The 17,925-nt window shown below is 38.6% G+C and overlaps 1 long non-coding RNA gene across 4 annotated transcripts in view; it reads left to right on the forward strand.

Annotated features, from left to right (window-relative positions):
• LOC121817148 (uncharacterized) overlaps positions 1-17,925 on the forward strand; it is a 298,484-nt gene that overhangs the window by 190,774 nt on the left and 89,785 nt on the right. For 3 of the 4 annotated variants that reach the window (XR_009597165.1, XR_009597167.1, XR_009597164.1), the window contains exons 1-3: positions 14,058-14,137; positions 15,059-15,185; positions 16,123-16,276. This is a non-coding gene — a long non-coding RNA (uncharacterized LOC121817148). Of the gene's footprint in view, positions 1-12,809; positions 12,941-14,057; positions 14,138-15,058; positions 15,186-16,122; positions 16,277-17,925 lie in introns of those variants that run through there. The other variant, XR_009597166.1, reaches the window with a different exon arrangement.

The raw sequence follows: 17,925 nt of genomic DNA on the forward strand, positions 1-17,925 counted from the left end.
AGGACTCTGCATCAGGATACTACTAAAGAATTTTAATCTATAGAAATAATAAATCATGTGTGTGTCTTTTTAAAATTATTTTTGAAGGATAATTGCTTTACAGACTTTTGATGTTTTCTCTCAAACCTCAATAAGAATCAGCGATAGGCATACCTATATCCCCTCCCTTTTGAAACTCTCTCCCATTTCCCTCCCCATCTCATCCCTATAGGTTGATACAGAGTGCCTGTTTGAGTTTCCTGAGCCATTAGCCAAAAGCAAATTCCCGTTAGCTATCTATTTTACATATGGTAGTGTAAGTTTCCATGTTACTCTTCCATACATCTCACCCTCTCCTCTCCTCTCCCCATGACCATAAATCTATTCTATATGTCTGTTTCTTCACTGTTGCCCTGTAAATAAATCCTCCGGTATCTTTTTTCTAGATTCAGTATATATGCGTTAGAATATGGTATTTATCTTTCTCTTTCTGATTCACTTCACTCTGTATAATAGGCTCTAGGTTCATTCCCCTCATTAAGACTGACTCAAATGTGCTTCATTTTATGGCTGAGTAATATTCCATCGTGTAAATGTGCCGCAAGTTCTTTATCCATTCTGCCAATAGACACCTAGGTTGCTTCCATGTTCTAGCTATTGTAAACAATGCTGCAGTGAACAATGGGATACATGTGTCTCTTTCAATTTTGGTTTCCTCAAGGTATATGCCTCGGAGTGGGATTGTTGGGTCATATGGTGGTTTTATTCCTAGTTTATTTAAGGAATCTCCATACTGTCTTCCATAGTGGTTGTATCAATTTACATCCCCACCAACAGTGCAAGACTGTTCCCTTCTCTCCACGCCCTCTCCAGCATTTTTTTTTTTTGTAGACTTTATGATAATGTCCATTCTGACCAGTGTGAGGTGATATCTCACTGTGGTTTTGATTTTCATTTCTCCAATAATGAGCAACGTTGAGCATCTTTTCATGTATTTTGTAGCCATCTATTTGTCTTTTTTGGAGAAATATCTGTTTAGTTTTTTTTTTTCCCCCACTTTTTGATTGGGTTGGTTTTTTTTCTGGTGTTGAGTTGTGTGGACTGCTTGTATATTTTGGAAATTAATCCTTTGTCAGTAGTTTCCTTTGCCATTATTTTCTCCCATTCTGAGGATTGTCTTTTTACCTTGATTATAGTTTCCTTTGATGTTCAAAAGCTTTAAGTTTAAACAGGTCCCACTTGTTTAATTTTGTTTAACTTTTGTTTAACTTTTATTATTCTAGGAAGTGAGTCATAGAGGATCTTGCTTTGATTTATATCATCGAGTGTTTTGCCTATGTTTTCCTCTAAGAGTTTTATAGCTTCTGGTCTTACATTTATGTCTTTAATCCATTTTGAGTTTATCTTTGTGTATGGTGTTAGGAGGTGTTCTAATTTCATTCTCTTACATGTAGCTGTCCAGTTTTCCCAGCACCATTTATTGCAGAGGCTGTCTTTGCCCCATTGTATACTCTTTCCTCTTTTGTCAGAAATAAGGTACCCATGGGAGCATGAGTCTATTTCTGCACTTTATACTGTGTCCCATTGGTCTATATTTCTGTTTTTGTTCCAGTACTATACTGTCTTCATGACTGTAGCATTCTAGTATAATCAAAAGTTGGGAAGCCTTATTCCTCTAGCTCTGTTCTTCTTTCTCAAGACTGCTTTGGCTATTTAGATCTTTTGTGTTTCCAAGTGAATTGTGATTTTTTTTGTTCTAGTTCTGTGAAAAATGCCATTGGCAATTTGATAGGGATCACATTAAATCTGTAGATTGGATTTGGTAGTACAGTCATTTTCACATTATTGATTCTTCCTATCCAGAAACATGGAATATCTCTCCGTTTATGTCATCTTCAATTTCTTTCATTCAGTTCAGTTCAGTTCAGTAGCTCAGTCATGTCCGACTCTTTGCAACCCCATGAATCGCAGCACGCCAGGCCTCCCTGTCCATCACCAACTCCCGGAGTTCACTCAGACTCACGTCCATCAAGTCAGTGATGCCATCCAGCCATCTCATCTTCTGTCGTCCCCTTCTCCTCCTGCATTAGTGTCATAATTTTCTGTGTACGGTTCTTTTGTCTCCTTAGGTAAATTTATTCTTAGATATTTAATTATTTTTGTTGCAGTGGTGAATGGGACTGATTCTTTAATTTCTCTTTTTGATTTTTCACTGTTAGTATATAAAATGCAAGTTATTTCTATGTATTTATTTTGTATCCTGCAACTTTGTTAAATTCACTGATTAGCTCTAGTAACTTTCTGATAGTATCTTTAGGGTTTTATATGTACATTATCATGTCATTTGCAAACAGTGAAAGCTTTACTTCTTCTTTTCTAAGCTGGACTCCTTTCATTTCTTTCTCTTTTTTTTAATTTTAATTTTTACTTTATTTTACTTTACAATACTGTATTGGTTTTGCCATACATTTCTTTCTCTTCTGTGATTGCTGTGGCTAGGACTTCCAGAACTATATTTAATAACAGTTGCAAAAGTGGACACCTTTGTATTGTTCCTGAACTTAAGGGGAATGCTTTCAATGTTTCACCTTTGAGAATAATGTTTGCTGTAGGCTTATCATATATGGCATTTCCTGTATTGAGGTATGTTCCTTCTATGCCCATTTTTTGAAGAGTTTTAATCATAAATGGACATCTTATCTTTAACAAAGGAGACAAGAATGTACAATGGAGAAAAGACAATTTCTTTAAGAAGTGGGGGAAAATTGGTAAACCACTTGTAAAAGAATGAAACTAAAACGCTTTCTAACATCATACACAAACATAAACTCAAAATGGATTAAAGATCTAAATGTAAGACCAGAAACTATAATACTCCTAGAGGAAAACCTAGGCAAAACACTCTCCAACATAAACCACGCAGATTCCTCTATGTCCCACCTCCCAGAGTAAAGGAAATAAAAGCAAAAATAAACAGATGAGACCTAATTAAACTTGAAAGCTTTTGCACAAAGAAAGAAACTATAAGTAAGGTGAAAATACAGCCTTCAGAATGGAAGAAAACAATAGCAAACTAAGCAATTGACAAAGAATTAATCTCAAAAATATGCAAGCAACTCCTGCAGCTCAATTCCAGAAAAATAAACAACTCAATCAAAAAATGGACCAAAGAATTAAATAAACATTTCTCCAAAGAAGACATACAGATGGCTAACAAACATATGAAAAGATGTTCAACATCACCCATTGTCAGAGAAATGCAAATTAAAACCACAATGAGATACATTTCACATCAGTCAGAATGGCTGCGATCCAAAAGTCTACAAACAATAAATGCTGAAGAGGATGTGGAGAAAAGGGAACCTTCTTACACTGCTGGTGAGAATGCAAACTAGTACAGCCACTGTGGAGAACAGTGTGGAGATTCCTTTAAAAACTAGAAATAGAACTGTCACATGACCCAGCAATCCCACTGCTGGGCATACACACTGAGGAAACCAGAATTGAAAGAGGCACATGTACCACAATGTTCATCGCAGCACTGTTTATAATAGCCAGGACATGGAAGCAACCTAGATGTCCATCAGGAGACAAATGGATAAGAAAAGCAGTGGTACATATGCACAATGGAATATTACTCAGCCATTGAAAAAAATACATTTGAATCAGATCTAATGAGGTGGATGAAACTGGAGCCGATTATACAGAGTGAAGTAAGCCAGAAAGGAAAATACCAATATAGTATACTAACGCGTATACATGGAACTTAGAAAAATAGTAATAGTAACCCTATATGCGAGACAGCAAAAGAGACACAAATGTATAGAACAGTCTTTTGGACTCTGTGGGAGAGGGAGAGGGTAGGATGATTTGGGAGAATGGCATTGAAACATGTATAATATCATATGTGAAAAGGATCGCCCGTCCAGGTTCAATCCATGAGACAGGGTGCTCTGGGCTGGTGCACTGGGATAACCCAGGGGCATGGGATGGAGAGGGAGGTTGGAGGGGGTTTCAGGTTGGGAACACATGTAGTCCCGTGGTGAATTCATGTCAATGTATGGCAAAACCACTACAATATTGTAAAGTAATTTGCCTCCAATTAAAATAAATTTATTTTAAAAATAAATAAAATAAAATAAATAAAAAATTTTAAAAAGTCATTGGCCTATAAACCTAAAATGTGTGGGTTATAGTGGCCTCATAGAATGAATTTAGAACTGTTCCTTCGTCTGTAATTTTTTTGAAAGAGTTTTAGAAGGATAGGCATTAGCTCTTCTCTAAATGTTTGGTAGAATTTTCCTGTGAAGTCATCTGGTCCTGGGCTGTTGTTTCTTGGGAGATTTTTGATCACAGCTTCAACCTCAGCGCTTGTAATTGGATTCTTCATAATTTATATTTCTTCCTGGTTCAGTCTTGGAAGATTGAACTTTTCTAAGAATATGTCCATTTCTTCCAGGTTATCTATTTTATGGCCATATGATTGTTTATAATAGTCTTTTATAATCCTTTTCATTTATGCCTTGTCTGTTGTAGCCTCTCCTTTTTCCTTTCCAACTCTGTTGACTTGATTCTTCTCTCTTTTTTTTTCTTGATGAGTCTGTCCAAAGGCTTGTCAATTTTGTTTATTTTCTCAAAGAAACAGCTCCCAATTTCATCAATCCCTACTATTGTTCCTTTCATTTCTTTTTCATTTATTTCTGCTCTGATCTTTATGATATCTTTCCTTCTACTAATTTTGGGGCTCTTTTTGTTTCTCTTTTTCCGATTTCTTCAGTAACCTGTTGGTTGTTTAGACATGTGTTGTTTAACCTCCATGTGTTTAGGTTTCTTACACTTTTTTTTTCTTGTAATTGATATCTAATCTCATAGCTTTGTGATCAGAGAAGATGCTTGATACAATTTCAATTTTCTTTTTTATTGCCTATAACTCTTTTTTAATTTATTTAATTGGAGGCTAATTACTTTACAATATGATAGTGGTTTTTGCCATGCACTGACATGAATCAGCCATGGGTGTATATGTATTCCCCATCCTGAGCCCCCCTCCCACCTGCCTCCCCATCCCATGCCTCTGGGTCATCCCACTGCTTAAATTTACTGAGGTTTGATTTGTGACCCAAGATGCAGTCTGTCCTGGAGAATGTCCCATGTGCACTTGAAAAGATGGTGTATTCTTCTGCATTTGGAGGGAATGTCTGGAAGATATCAGTGAGATTCATCACATCTAACGTTTCATTTAATACTTGTGTTTCCTTGTTAATTTTCTGTTTTGATGATCTGTCCATTGGTGTGAGTGGGGTGTTAAAGTCTCCTACTATTATTGTGTTACTATCAATTTCTCCTTTTATGTCTGCTAGTGTTTGTCTTATGTATTGAGATGCTCCTATGTTGGGTGCATAGATATTTACAATTGTTACGTCTTCTGCTTGGATTGATCCCTTGATCATTATGTGGTGTCCGTCCTTATCTCTTGTAATCTTCTTTATTTTAAGGTCAATTTTGTCTGTTATGAGCATTGTTACTCCAGCTTTCTTTTGCTTCACATTTGCATGGAATATATTTTTCCATCCTCACTTTCAGTCTGTATGTTTCCTGAGGTCTGAAGTGGGTTTCTTCTAGACAACGTATATATGGGTCTTGTTTTTGTATCCATTCAGCCATACTGTCTTTTGGTTGGAGCATTTAATGCATTTACACTTAAAGTAATTATTGATATATATGTTCTTATTGCGATTTTCTTAATTGGTTTGACTTTGCAGATCTTTTTTCTTCTATTGTATTTATGGACTATATAAATCCCATTAACATTTGTTGTAAAGCTGGTTTGGCAGTACTGAATTTGCTTAACTTTTGCTTGTCTGAACTGCTATTTTTTTCTCCATCAATTTTGAATGAAATTCTTACTTGATACAGTAATCTTGGTTGCAGATTTTTCCCTTTCAGTATTTTAAATATACCCTGCCATTACCTTCTGGCCTGCAGAGTTTCTGCTGAAAGATCAGCTGTCAAGCATATGGGGTTTTCCTTATGTGTTACTTGTTGCTTCTCCCTTGCCACCTTTAATATTCTTTCTTTGTGTTTAGTCTTTGTTAGTTTGATTAGTATGTGTCTTCGCATGTTTCTCCTTGGGTTTATCCTGTACAAGACTCTATGTGCCTCTTGGACTTGATTGACTATTTCCTTTTCCATGTTGGGGAAATTTTCAATTATAATCTCTTCAAAAATTTTCTCACACCCTTTCTTTTTCTCTTCTTCTTCTGGGACCCCTATAATTCAAGTATTAGTGCATTTGATATGGTTTCAGAGGTCTCTGAGACTATCCTCATTTATTATCATTCTTTTTACCTTATTCTGCTCTTCAGAAGTTATTTCCACCATTTTATCTTCCAGTTCACTGATCCATTCTTCTGTTTCAGATATTCTGCTATTGATTCCTTCTAGAGTATTTTCGATTTCAGTCATTGTGTCGTTTGTCTCTGTATGTTTATTCTTTAAATCTTCTAGATCATTGGAAATTGATTCTTGCATTTTCTCCATTTTGTTTTCAAGGGTTTTTTTTTTTTTTTATATATCATCTTTACTATCATTATCCTGAATTCTTTTTCAGGTAGTTTGCCTATTTCCTCTTCATTTATTTGGACTTCTATGCTTCTAGTTTGTTCCTTCCTTTGTGCAGTATTTCTCTGCCTTTTCATTTTTTTAGTTATTCTGTTTGAGGTATCCTTTTCCCAAGCTTCAAGGAAAGTTTAATTCTTTCCTTTAAGAGGGTTGAATTCTTCCTTCCTTTTGACTTCTGCCCTCCTAAGGCTTGCCCAGTGGTTTGTGTAAGTTTCATACAGGGTGAGATTTGTGCTGAGTTTTTGTTTGTTTTTCCTTTGATGGGCAAGGCTGAATGAGGTAATAATCCTGTCTGCTGATGACAGGATTTCTTTTTTTGTTTTGTGTGTTGTTTAGATGAAGCTTCCTGCACAGGGTGCTGCTGGTGGTTGGGTGATTACAGGGCTTGTATTCAAGTGTTTTCCTTTGTGTGAGTTCTCACTATTGATACTCACCAGGGTTAGTTCTCTGGTAGTCTAGGGTCTTGGAATCAGTACTCCCACTCCAAAAGTTCAAAGCTTCATCTCCGTTCCCTCAGGACCAACTTTTGTCTTTAATTTGAGTAAGGAAAGGGAAATTGATGCAGCCACTCATTCACTTTAGCAAATTGAAATATTGAGCCACCCACATGGCATCCGTTCTGCTCTGTGGAGGATACACAGGTGTTCTGAGCAGAAGGAGATCCTATTGCCTCAGATCCAGCAGTCAAGAAGTGATTTCCATTGTCTTGCAAAGGATGTATTATAAAACATCACAGTAACTTCTCACCAACTATCCATTTTTACATGATAGTGTGTATATGTTGATGCCACATACTCCACTCATTCCACTCATTCCTCCCCCCCCCCCCCCACTGTATCCACAAGTCTATTTTCTGCATCTGGGTCTTAGCTCCTTCCAATCAAATAGGTTCATCCATGCCATTTATCTAGATTCCACAGGGAGCCCAGTCTGGTGCTCTGTGATGACTTAGATGGTTGGAGACCAGGGGAAGGGAGAGAAGCTCAAGAGGGAGGGAATATATATATAAATATGACAGGTTCATGTGGTATCACAGAGACCAATACAATATTGTAAAAAATAAAAAACAAAATGAAAATCATAGTACAATATACTGTTACACACTGAATAACGTGCCCATGACATATGCTGAAGTCCTGCCCTTAAGTGTAATAGTAGATGGAGGTGGAACATTTGGGAAGTAAGAAGGTTAAGATTAGGTCTTGATTATGAGTCCTTCGTGATGAAGGACTAATATGCATGTGTACCTATAAACGTATAATGCTAGTATATGTCAAGAATTTTGTATATTCCAGATACTGACTATAACTGTCTTTTGTTATTTAATTAATATTCATGGTAAATGTATATGTTACATTCAAAAAATGTGTACAAACAGGAAAGGAAGAACTGGGTACAAATTCCCAGAAACAAGAAGCCCTAAAATCATGACACTAAGTAGATCTTTCCTCTACAAAGATTATATTTCTCACCACTGTCTGGGATATACGTTTCGTGAGGTTCTATAGCCCCTAATTGTGACGGATAGGTTTTGGATGTTTTTAAGTTTTGTTCTCTTAAATGTTTCCATATTTTATTGATGAACCACAGTGACTTTCCAGTTTACCATTTTTCCTAGATATTGCAATATTTATGTTTTTCTTTGTTTACTGCTGTTTTGCATTATGATGTAAGAAACACCATTGAAATAAACATCCCAAGACACATAACTAAACCGATGTGTATATTTTTGTAGATGAGATTCATAGGCTCAGAAGACATCCTTTAAAATATTACCAGATACGACCAAAATTGCTTTTTAAATCTTCTCATAAGATGGCATAAGCATCTTTGACTCATTTTACCAGATTAACTCAGAAACAAGTTGATAATTAGCATGTATTGTATACCTGATTTAAAATTTTTAAATAATTTGACCATTTTTCCTTTATTAGGTATTTTATTGTCCTGTTTTTCTTACGTGGACTTCTTTCACCTGTCTGCAACATTGGGTCAGCTCCCCACCTAAACCAGAGGGGGACAAATAATCAGAGAGAGCAGATGCTGAGAAGAAGAGACATCGATGGGAGAAAATTTTGAGGCCACTTCTTGTGGATTATTGCATTAAGAAAATTGTCCAGGTGTTGCACAGTTGTGCTTTAAATTTCAAGATATAGAATACCTTACTAAAACTGTATAAAAAACAATAGGTTTATTTTTCTTATGTGTTGTAAAATCTCAGGTCAAGCAGGCCAGGACTTTCAGGAAGCTTAAGAATATCCTCATGGGCCCCACAACCATCTGATTTCCATTTCTGCCTCCTCATTGGGTAGCATGTCTCCTCCTCCTCCAGTCCTGGAGAGTGCTTTGAAGAAGGGAATCGGGATACCAATAAAATGGACACACAGATTTCAATTATGTGGAGCACTCATTCAGATAAGAATTTTCTCTGCCCCACTTTCATTCCTGACATTTGAATTGTGGCTTTCATGCAGAGGTTTACTATTTTACTCAAGAGAGAGCCAGCAATGTTTAGTCAAAGCCATGACACACATTAATTGTAACCTGACAGTTTATAATAGCTTTGAACAAGGTTCCACAAAGGAGCTGAGTGAATATTAGCAATAATTTTAGCTGTTTCTCATTTGCATTTGTTTTCATCCTTGAAAAACTGAAATAGTACATTCATTTTCAACATGATAGAGATGTTAAACTGAGAATACATGTGGCTACATCTCTTTCTAGGGATCCTATTGCAACTTGCAGGACAGAAATATGAAGGGACACAATCAAACCTTCAAAGTCAATTTTAAGCAATAAGTATCATCAGCATCCCAAACCACTTGAGATAGCTACTGACCCTTAAAAGGTCTTTCCTTCTCTTTGGCATTCTCCTTTGCTTTCTAAATAATCTTCCCATCCTAGAGCAATGCATTCCATGGGCCCTTATTGAGGTTTTACATTAATTCTAACTTTGACTCTGACCCTTACAGTCAATCCACATACTATAATAGGTCCTATAATTAGAGCTAGAATAAAACTGTAGGCAAGAATGTCCTTTGGTAGACTCTAAATACAAAGAATATCTTATATGGTTCTTACTGGGAAGCCAGAATCCTCTAAGAAAAAAAAAATGAGATATTTGTTTATCAAGGACAAAGTTCAAGATTTTGATAGCAGAAATAGTGTTTCCACCCACGAACTTGAATCAAGAGAATATATACCTCATAAAGGCCATACTCCATTCCATTGGGAGGATAAATGGACTAAGTAGGTTTAAATGGCCCACAGAACTCTGGGTTCATCCTCAGTCAAACTGGAAGAGGACAAACAGAAGCAATTTTTAAAACTCCTGCAGGTCTGCTTAGAGTCCTGTTTGGTTTCAGGAAGCAAGGATGATATGCCTACAGTGTGGTCCCTTATCTCAACTGACTGTGACTTTAATAGGCACAAATGTGGCTTTTGCAAATTTATTTCCAAATGGTTGGGAGGCAGTCAATTTTCAATTGCTATATAATCAAAATACAACATTGGATAAGCTTAAAGTGTACAATGGTTTGATACATTTACAGACTGCAGTTTTAAATCACTGCAGTTTTAGTTAACTCCCCCATCATATCACATGATTATCACTCTTTATTTTTTGCTGTGAGAACATTTAAAATCTAGTTTTATAGCAACTTTTAAGTATACAACACAGTACTGTTAAGTATAATCAATGTTTCATATTATATCCTAAGGGCTTATTTATCTTCTTACTATAAATTTGTGTCCTTTGGCCAACATCTATCTATATTCCCCAGTCCCCAGCACCTGGAAACCACTATTCTACTGTTTCTGAGTTCTGGCTTTTTTCAGATTTCACACACAACTGGTATCATTAGTATCTGTCATTTTCTGTCTTACTTATATCTGAATGGACAGCTTCTCCAACTGAAACACCAAGAGAAGAGGATTCACACAACTATGCAGAAGCACCTGGAAAAACACTAGATACTGAATAGGATTAGGATAGAGTTACCTACAGATAATTCCTTTTTGGTAACAACTTTGTTGCTGTGTCCTACAGCAGATTCTGGAACAATTTTTACATATACACATATATAATGATTAGATTATGGAACAGATTTTTTTTTAATGTGGGTATGGCACCCCACTCCAGTACTCTTGCCTGGAAAATCCTATGGACGGAGGAGCCTGGTAGGCTGCAGTCCATGGAGTCACTAAGGGTCGGACACAACTGCACAACTTCACTTTGACTTTTCGCTTTCATGCATTGGAGAAGGAAATGGCAACCCACTCCAGTGTTCTTGCCTGGAGAATCCCAGGGACAGGGGAGCCTGGTGGGCTGCCATATATGGGGTCTCACAGAGTCGGACACGACTGAAGCGATGCAGCAGCAGCAGCATAGATAATATGATAGCTCAGATTCAACAATGTATGGATTCAACCTTTATATCATTTTAATCACCAAGTTTGTGGCAAGAGAATAAGCTGTTGGTAACTGAAGCATTACTAGAATAATTATCTATTCACTCTCTCATAAAAGGCTAAAAGGACAATTTATAATTATCCTTTTTATAAATTGTAATCATTTCCTACTTTTAAATTATTTAAATTTATGGAACTAATTGAATTGTTGTATCATCATAATGTGTCCCAACTCACCTGATCTAGTCAAATTTGGTATTGATATGTTGTTCAGTCACTAAGTTGTGTCTGATTCTTTGTGACAGAACTGCAGCACACCAGGCTTCTCTGTCCTTCACTATCCTGCAGTTTGCTCAAACTCGTGTCCATCGAGTTGGTGATGCCATCCAACCATCTCATCCTTTCTCGTCCCTTTCTCCTCATGCCTTCAATCTTTCCCAGCATCAAAGTCTTTTCCACTGAGTCAGCTCTTCGCATCGGGTGGCCAAAGCATTAGAACTGTAGCTTCAGAGTCAGTCTTTCCAATGAATATTCAGTATTGATTTCTCTTAGGATTCACTGATTTGAGCTTCTTGCTGACCAAGGGACCCTCAAGTCTTCTCCAGCACCACAGTTTGAACGCATCAATTTTTGGTTCACCACCTTCTTTATACTTCAAATCTCACATACATATTGATATGTTAAACAGTTTTTCCTGGGATTCCAATTTAACATTTTCCAGTACTTAGAAGTTTTAGGAGTCATTCCCCTTTGTTATTTTACTTCATGAAGTGCTTCATTGCTTCATGGTCATGTTCTTTCTACTGCACTGAGTACTCAAGAGCATAGTAAGCAAAAACATGCTAATGTATTTCAACATTTCAGATAGAAGCTTCTTAGAAGTGTCCATATTTTCAAAACTCATTGCTCAACAATATGCTGATTCTTCTGCAAACTTTGACTGAAAGATTTATATGCACCAACTTTAGGTTTTTGATTCATGGTATTTAGATAAAAGGATAATTCAAACAAATTCTACAAAATAAGACAGGCAAAACACCTGGCAGTTGTAATACAAAAAGGAATGTCAAAATTAGAATTTTCACTGTTTCCCTTTGAGTGCGAAAGGGTGGGACTTAGCATATGTCATTAAATTAAAGAATCATTAATTTAAGATGCTTTCAATGAAAGAAAAGTGCTCAATTGCAATATAGGCTAATGCTTACAATCCTTGGTGGTGGTGGTGGTTAATCACTAAGTCCTTAGTTTGTACTTATTGAAAGAATCCTTTGAAAATTATACAGAAATAAGTCCTATATATGTATTTATATGTGCAATATATAAATATCCTATTACACACACACACACACACACACACACACACACACACACACACACACGGTATTGTTTAGTCACCAAGTCATGACTGATTCTTTTCAACCCCATGGACTGTAGCCTTTCAGGCTTCTCTGTCTATGGGATCTCCCAGGTGAGAATACTGGAGTGAGTTGCCATTTCCTTAAGTATCTTCAAAATATGTATCTAAATCTTCAGAATCAAGTTCAGACTCAGAACCATCGATATCCATGATGTTCTATGTAATATTGTTACCTGAAATGGTAACATGGTACTTCTTAATGAAAAATATGCCTTCTTTGTCCCTGAGACTTCCCTCCAAGACACTAGCACCAGTTCTGCTAAATATCATGGTTGTAATGTCACAAGAAAATGTCAACAGGGGGTCTCAGACAAGTATATGTGTGCATATGCAATGACAACATGCTCTGTGAGATGCCAGAGGTTTATTTTTTTCCCTTTAGGATGGAAAATGTAAGAAAATGTGCACATCAAAATGGATGAAACAAAATTGATGTTTGAATTGGTTTCTAAAAGGAGCACACATTTCTGAGCTGATTCTTGGAGAATTCATAGTTAGCTGGGATTCAGCAAGGTAAGATTCCCCACTCAGAAGGAAAGAATGGGTGTGAAGGAGATGGAAAGAAGCCTTGGGTGTCACAGTGATCTATAATATTAACAGGGTGGTGGTTTGGGAAGAAGCAGGAGTCTCACCCTATAGTGTTGACTCCCTCGGGGAGCATAATAAAACTCGAATCCTGTTCATAATTGCAGAATTTGGGGCTATGTTATACAGAATGCAGCAAGACTAGAGGCGACAGATGTGACAGACTGAAATAGCCATATTTGGTTTAGAATTCCAATGATAAGAGACTATTCTCTGTCACTTTGTGTCCATGCCATGTGTGGGGATCCTGGGGGATTAAAACACAGATCAAGCTCCCCATTCTCTGAGATTTCAATCCAGCGGGGATTCAGAAAACTAAGGTTCTGGTAGAGAGCTGAGCTTGAGAACTCCAAGGATAGGAATCAGACATGGAATGGGGTGCCCAGGAAGACCTCTTGGAGAAGAACATTTGAGGAGTGCTTGCATGAGGAGCAGTGAGGGAAACCAAGACTGGAAGAGGGGGGAGACAGAAAAGTGTCTTTTACTCAGGCAAGGGCAGGTGAGGAAGCCAATCCATCTGAGGGCCCACTGGGCACAGTGACTTGTGAAGATATCAAGGGCATGAAGGGCAGACCTTGGTGGGACAGGACAGATGAAAGAGGGAAGGTCAGGAAGTGAGCCAGGTGAAGCCCACAGAGGAATGCCTGCGTGTTGAGGAATTTTGAAGGTCTGGGTCTTGTCCCTTATCAGTTATCCCAAGCCCATGAGGTTTACCTGTCAGAGAAGACAATCATAATAAACAAGGATGGCACCTGTCCACTCAGGAAGTCCCTGGATATTACAAGCAGGGGTTTCTGGGGCGGAGGAGGAGCAAAATTGAGGTAGACAGCGTAGGTTCTCAGTTTCAAGGACCGGCAAGGACCTTGAGTGCCCAGTTCACCTGCCTTCTGACCCTCAAGCCCTCCCCGCCCCACCGGAATGTAGGTTGCTGTTCCCTTGGTCATTTTTCACCAGTATGTGGTCCCGGTATTTCATCAGTATGCATTGGTCCCGGTGTTCAGATTGGCTTGCTCACAGCGCCATCTGGCGTCCACACGTGGGAGCTGAGAGCAGCCATAACAGGAAACTGGGGACAAAGCTGGTCCACAGCCGCGCACAGAAGGGACCACACTGGGAGCAAGACAGGTGAGGGTGGCCGCTGGAGCCCAGGCGCCTCAGTCCGGAGGTGGGCAGGGTTTTATGGGCCCCATCTCACTGGCTGCAGGATCCTTTTGTGTATGTGTTCTCTTAGAGACTCTTTGACTTCCTGACAAAAATCCTTGCCGATTTTCTTCATTGTCTCAATGCTAAGAGGTTTGTACTGCAATCCCTTCCTCAGCTGTTTGTTGGGGGTTTTCTTCAAATATATAATAATTGTTGGTAGATTATTAATACTTTGTCTATCAAGGATAAATAGTATTTCCTTTAGCTTATTTTAATCATTCTCAACTTCAGGGTTTGTTTTTTTTTTTTCTTCTTCTTCGTCTTCTTCCTTTCTCCCACCATTCCTCTGTCTCCTCCACACCCTTCTTTTCTGGCACATTGCCTCTAATAAATGTTATGTCTGACAAAACCCTAGCACGGCCTCTCTGAGCCCTCCTCTGGACTAAGCCTAAACTTCAGCCTATAAAGACAACAACAACAACAAAAAAGAAAACCAGTTTCTAAGAGCCCATGCTGCCTCCCTAGGTTAACCCTGGACCTTCCCCACCCCCATTAAACTGTTAGCCTGAGAAAACTCAGGCAAAGGAATTTTCTGTTTATTCTGCTCCTGGAGATAAGCTCCTGTGTCTGTGGGAGCCTAACTTTGATAAATGCTGGCTGACAAACCCAGCCCTCCTTTCCCACTTCCTGTAACTCTCCCATTTCCTGACCCTCCTGAGCACCCCCTTGATGCTCCCATTCCTGCTCTTCCCTAGTTCTCCCATAAAAATGCTCAGTTACCTCAGAGCAAACAGAAGTGAAGTTTTGTTCGCACTGGCCCTTTTTCCTGTGACAGCAGTGTGTTTCTGATGAGAATCTATGTTTATCCTTTTAACTGCTGTTAGTTTTGTCTATCTTTGACAGTTAATCTGGCTCCATGGATGGGGTCTGGATCAGAAGGACCATTGAACCCTTGGAGATGACAGAACACTCAGCTGCAAAGAGACCCTTATCGAATCTCCCTTCTTCTTGCCCATTGCAGTATCTGGTGGTAAGCCCGGCTGCTGACCCAGTGCTCCAGACAAATGTATGCTGAAGCGTGATGAGGAGTAATTTTGGTTCCTACAATCCTGAGTACACTATCTGGGGTGAGGTTAGAATCTCAGACTTCTTGTCTGTGCAGAAATGGAGATCCTTGCCTGTCCCTTGTTTTGTTATTGTTGTTCAGTCACTCAGTCATGTCCGACTCTTTGCAGCCCCATGGACTGCAGCACACCAGGTTTCCCTGTACCTCACCATCTCCCAGAGCTTGCTCAAACTCATGTCCATTGAGTCAGTGATGCCATCCAAACATCTCATCCTCTGTTGTCCCCTGTTCCTCCTGCCTTCAATATTTCCCAGCATCAGTCTTTTCTAATGAGTCAGCTCTTTGCATCACATGGCCAGAGTATTAGAGCTTCAGCTTCAGCATCAGTCAGCAGTAGGCTTCATTCCTGGGATCCTGGGCTACAACAAAAAAGTTATCTGGATCTTTTTAAAATTGAGATATAATTGGCATATACTCTTGTATTATTTTTTAGTGTACAACATAAAGAGACATATATACCATCAAACAGTTTGTTAGCATCCATCACCACAAATAGTTACAATTTTTTTTATTGTGATGAAAACTTTTAAGGTTTACCTTCTTAGTAACTTTCAGATATTCAATGCAGTGTTGTTAACTGTAGTCATCACACTGTACCTTATATTGCCAGGACTTATTTGTCTTATCATTGGAAGTTTGTGCATTTTTACTTCTTTCACTCATTTTACCCATCCTTATCTCCACTTCTGACAACTGCCAATGTTTTCACTTGGCCCAAGTCCCTGTGTTTTGTTTTACCTTCCGCGTGTGTGTGTGTGTGTGTGAGTGCCAAGTAGTTTCAGTCATGACTGACACTTTGTGACTCCATGGACTGTAGCGTGCCGGACTTCTCTCTCCGTAGAAATCCCCAGACAAGAATCCTGGAGTGTGTTTCCACGCCCTCCACCAAAAGATCTTCCCAATCAAGTGATCAAACCCTCGTCTCTTATGTCTCGTGCATTGGCTGATGAGTTCCTTACCACTAGTGCCATCTTGGAAACCTATTCCATATATAAGTAAGTATATGTATAAGTATTTGTCCTTCTCTGACTTATTTAGTTTAGCATAATCTGCTCAATATCAATCCATGTTGTGGCAAATCGTAGAATTTCCTCTTTTTTTCAAATTTAAATTTATTTATTTTTAATTGTAGAATAATTGCTTGACAATACTGTGTTGGTTTCTGCCATATATCAATGTGAATCAGCCATAGGTACATGTATGTCACCTCTCTCTTGATCCTTCTGCCCATCTGCCACCACATCCCACCACTTTAGCTTGCCACTTAGCACTAGATTTGAGCTCCTTGTGTCATACAGAAAATTTCCCCTGGCTATCTGATTTTACATATGGTAATGAAAGTGAAGAAGAACTAAAGAGCCTCTTGATGAAAGTGAAAGAGGAGAGGGAAAAAGTTGGCTTAAAGCTCAGCATTCAGAAAACTAAGATCCATGGCATCTGGTCCCATCGCTTCATGGGAAATAGATGAGGAAACAGTGGAAACAGTGTCTGACTTTAATTTTGGGGGTTCCAAAATCACAGCAGATGGTGATCACAGTCATGAAATTAGAAGATCCTTACTCCTTGGAAGGAAAGTTGTGACCAACCTAGACAGCATATTAAAAAGCAGAGACATTACTTTGCCAACAAAGGTCCATCTAGTCAAGGCTGTGGTTTTTCCAGTGATCATGTATAGATGTGAGACTTGGGCTATGAAGAAAGCTGAGCGCTGAAGAATTGATGCTTTTGAAATGTGGTGTTGAAGACTCTTGGGAGTCCCTTGGACTGCAAGGAGATCCAACCAGTCCATCCTAAAGGAGATCAGTCCTGAGTGTTCATTGAAAGGACTGATGTTGAATCTGAAACTGCAATACTTTGGCCACCTGATGCAAAGAACTGACTCATTTGAAAAGACCCTGATGCTGGGAAAGATTGAAGGCAGGAGGAGAAGGGGACCACAGAGGATGAGACGGTTGGATGGCATCACTGACTCGATGGACACGGGTTTGGGTGGACTCCGGGAGTTGGTGATGGACAGAGAGGCCTGGCGTGCTGTGGTTCATGGGGTCACAGAGTCGGACATGACTGAGCGACTGAACTGAACTGAATGTACACGTTCCAATGCTACTCTTTCGATTCATCCCACTCTTTCCCTACCCCACTGTCCACAAGTCTGTTCTGTATATCTGCATCTGCATTGCTGCCTTGCAGATAGGATTGTCAGTAGCATCAGATATATATGCAGCACCATATATGTATGAATATATGTATACATATATGAACACACATATATGTATGTATTTACAATATTTGTTTTTCTCTTTCCTACTTCATTCTGTAAAACAGGCTCTAGTTTCCTCCACTTCATTAGGACTGAGTCAAATGCATTCCTTTTATAGCTGAGTAATATTCCATTGTGTATATGTACCACAACTTCTTTATCCATTCATCTGTTCTTGGACATCTATATTGCTTCCATTTCCTAGCTATTGTAAATGATGCTGAAATGAACACTAGGATACATGTGCCTTTTTCAATTATAGGTTCCTCAGGGTTTGGGGGATTCTTAAGTCATATGGTAGTTTCATTCCTAGTTTTTAAGGAGTCTCCATAATGTTCTCCATATAGCTTTATCAACTTGCATCCCCATCAATAATGCAAGAGG

This window comes from Ovis aries, chromosome 18 (assembly GCF_016772045.2).
Source record: "Ovis aries strain OAR_USU_Benz2616 breed Rambouillet chromosome 18, ARS-UI_Ramb_v3.0, whole genome shotgun sequence".
Classification (NCBI taxonomy): Eukaryota; Metazoa; Chordata; class Mammalia; order Artiodactyla; family Bovidae; genus Ovis; species Ovis aries.